Consider the following 3,750-nt stretch of genomic DNA (forward strand, 5'->3'; position numbering starts at 1 on the left):
GGCTAGCACTAACGTTAGCACGCCGGGCGAAGTGCTGAGCGGTACTTCGTCTGTCTTTACGTTCTGAGTTCAAATTCCGCAGAGGTCGACTTTGCCTTTTTTTTCCTTTCGTGGTCGATAAATTAAGTACCAGTTACGTACTGGAATCGATCTAATCGACTGCCCCCCCCCCCCCACTCCCCAAAAATTTCGGGCCTTGTGCCTACAGTAGAAAAGAATATTCATAAATAGTTAATACAAAGAAAAGGACAGACATTCAAATGTTTTTCTTTTCTTTTTCTTTTTTTTTTTTTTTTTTTTTACGCCACCCTTGAAAATAAGATCGGGTGTCTTTCGATTTTCCCTCGAGCTATTTGAAGAATCTTCGCTGACAAAAAATAACAATAATAAATATATAAATGAATAAATAAATAAATAAATAAATAAATGAAAGAAAAAGAAAAAAGTTCGCTAATTTTACGATCCAGTAGTCTTTGTCCTTCCCACACCTGTCTGTTTCTGTTGGAATAATCTTAGTTTACACCAACAGGTGTATGTGTATATAACCGTTAACACTCGCTGTGTATGTATACGTGTGAATGTATTTCCAGGTATGTGTCTTTCAGATCTAGTGCCGCCTTCCACCCCACACATAGACACACTAAAGACACCTTAAGTATTTGTTTTTATATTCTGCTTTTTTCTTTTCTTCTTACTGCGAATCAGTTCTTTAGTTTTTGGTAATTTTCATGTGTGGAGGTGCAATGGCCCAGTTGTTAGGGCAGCGGACTCGCGGTCATAGGATTGCGGCTTCGATTCCCAGACCGGGCGTTGTGAGTGTTTATTGAGAGAAAACACCTAAAACTCCACGAGGCTCCGGCAGGGGATGGTGGCGAACCCTGCTGTACTCTTTCACCACAACTTTCTCTCACTCTTATTTCCTGTTTCTGTTGTGCCTGTATTTCAAAGGGCCAGCCTTGTCACATTGTGTCACGCTGAATATACCCGAGAACTACGTTAAGGGTACACGTGTCTGTAGAGTGCTCAGCCACATACGCGTTAATTTCACGAGCAGGCTGTTCCGTTGATCAGATTAACTGGAACCCTCGTTGTCGTAAGCGACAGAGTGCCAACAACAACAACAACAATTTTCATGTACCAACCCCTCTATCCAACACTTAAGACAAGGTGATTTTCCTTTGTCTCTTTTTTTTTTTTTTCTTTTCGACTGCCAATCAGTTCTTTAGCTTTTTTGGGTAAATTATTGGAATTGTTGCCGGCTGTGTTTGTCTTTAAGAAACAGCGTAGTACTTCGCTTTCTGATTCCATTGTGTATTCTCTTAACCCTTTTTGTTTACACAGAATCCATTAGTTTTGCGCCTGTGAAATCGCGTCAGTACATGATATCTTCACAAATATGTGAAGTAACTAGTGCACAACCAGTAAACTTATGATGACTGCTAACCAATGGTATGACCTATAAGAGACATTTTGTTTACTAGAGCATAACTAAAACTCAATTTTGGGCAGATTTGAACAGAGATATAATAATCATAATAATAATAATAATAATAATAATAATAATAATCCTTTCTGCTATAGGCACAAGGCCTGAAATTTTACTGGAGAGGGCCAGTCGATTAGATCGACTCCAGTACGCAACTGGTACTTAATTTATCGACCCCGAAAGGATGAAAGGCAAAGTCGACCTCGACGTAATTCGAACTCAGAACGTAAAGACAGACGAAATACCGCCCAGCATTTCGCCCGACGTGCTAGCGTTTCTGTCAGCTCGCCGCCTTATAAGTGATAAAAATATTGCAGCAGTGCTTGTCAAACTGTGGAAAAGAAACACACACAAATAAACACAATCACACACGACAGCTTTTCACACAGCTTCCGACCGCCGAATTCCCTCTAAAAGCATTTTATAACCTGTTATTCTGAAGTTGTTGTCTACGTTGCTTGTTGTGTCTACTGTTCGATAGTCTCCGGTAACTTTTCTTCAGGAGACTCACGCTGAGAAAACAGCCAATGGAACACTGCATTTCGTTTATCTTTACTTTGTTTCCTGCTTTCCTTAATGTTTTTTCGAGCGCAAGCCTCGTTGTGTGGTTCCAGTTTCGATTACGCTGCCCGGCACTTTCATTATATTGGCAGATAATATGTGTTATATATACCATCTGTTGACCTGCCTCTATTTCGTTTCTTTGTGTTTCTCCTGGCAAAATGACATCATATTAGAATGTATGCTTTCTTAATGCTGCTTTTCCAACTGTGAATCATTTATTAAAGACATAAATAGAGACCGAAGTTGGCCACTTTTAAATTAAAATAATCATCTTACGGCGTGGAGACACACTAGTCGTGCGGCGTCAATGCATCGCCACCATTGTCTCGGTTCATGTCACACGACTTCATATAACTTCATTAAAGCTCCAATGAACTCGTGTCCCGCGGAGGTCCACTTTGCCTGTCAACCTTTCGCGGTCGATAAAATAAATACCAGTTGATTATTGGGGGTCGATGTAATCGACTTATCCACTCCACCAAAACTGCCGATCTCGAGCCATAATTTGAAAGCGATATAAATCCGATGGTAAAGGCGGTGAGCTAGCAGAATCGTAAGCATGCCAGGCAAAATACTGAGCGGCATTTCGTCTGTCTTTATGTTCTGCGTTCAAATCCTGCTAAGATCCACTTTGTTTTTCATCGTTTCTGTTGTGATCTGGGGTCGACGTAATCAACTTACCCTCTCCCACGAAATTTCCAGCCTTGTACCAAAATATTTAATCAATGTAAATCTGACGGTGATGGCATGTTACACTATCATGAATACTGTCGCGTTTGATGTCGGATTTATTCATCCAGACCGGAGACACAGTTTCTTTTCATTCATATATATATATATAAGACATTCACCTCATGGAAATGTAGGCTATGTCATACATACCTTTATAGTTATTCACTACGGTTTGATTTATGATTGTTTTAGATTTAAACGTAATTGTTCGAAGTCTTAATCAATTCATATGAGAATTCTACTACTGTGGTTATAATCGTCTCCATACCTTTTTAAATATTTTTGTTTTTGATTTTACGATCATAGTTAAATGGAAAGAAGAAGCCTACTAGAATATGTACAGAACAGCTCAGGGAAACTACTGAAGACAGTGAATAAAGAACATGTGGTCAAGAGTGGAATAGGAGAAAGAGGACAAGCATGAAATTCAAAGAGAGCACATCAGAGAGTTTGAAGAGAAACCTCTGCATGGTCAATTTTGGAGAGCCACTGAAGATGTATGTAGACAAAATCCTGGGCTTAGTTAAAAAGGGGCAATTAAAAAAACCCAGAAAAAAGAGAGCCTAGCTGTAGCAGCTTAAGATCAAGCCATAAAGACAAACAACGTGAGAAAAAATATATATGGAGAGAATGTGTCAGAAAAATGTAGAGCCTGTGGAACTTGGAGCGAGACAGTGGCACACACTATTGAAGAATGCTCCAAGTCGGCGCAGGAAGAATATAAGAAATGGAGGCACGTTCAAGTTGTAAAAGTTTTACAGTGGATGCTCTGCCAGAAATGGCGATTTGAAGATGGAAACACATGGTATAATCATTGGATCGAAAGAGTACTGGAGTCGGAAAAATGTAAGATTTTGTGGGACATTCCCATTCAAACGAACAAGATGGGTGTACTGGGCTTCGTATATTTTACCCCAGTGTCACTTTGATGGCATGCGCTGCTCTCTCACTCAATAATAATAATAATA

The sequence above is a fragment of the Octopus bimaculoides genome, chromosome 6 (assembly GCF_046866305.1).
Source record: "Octopus bimaculoides isolate indiv1 chromosome 6, ASM4686630v1, whole genome shotgun sequence".
NCBI lineage: Eukaryota > Metazoa > Mollusca > Cephalopoda > Octopoda > Octopodidae > Octopus > Octopus bimaculoides.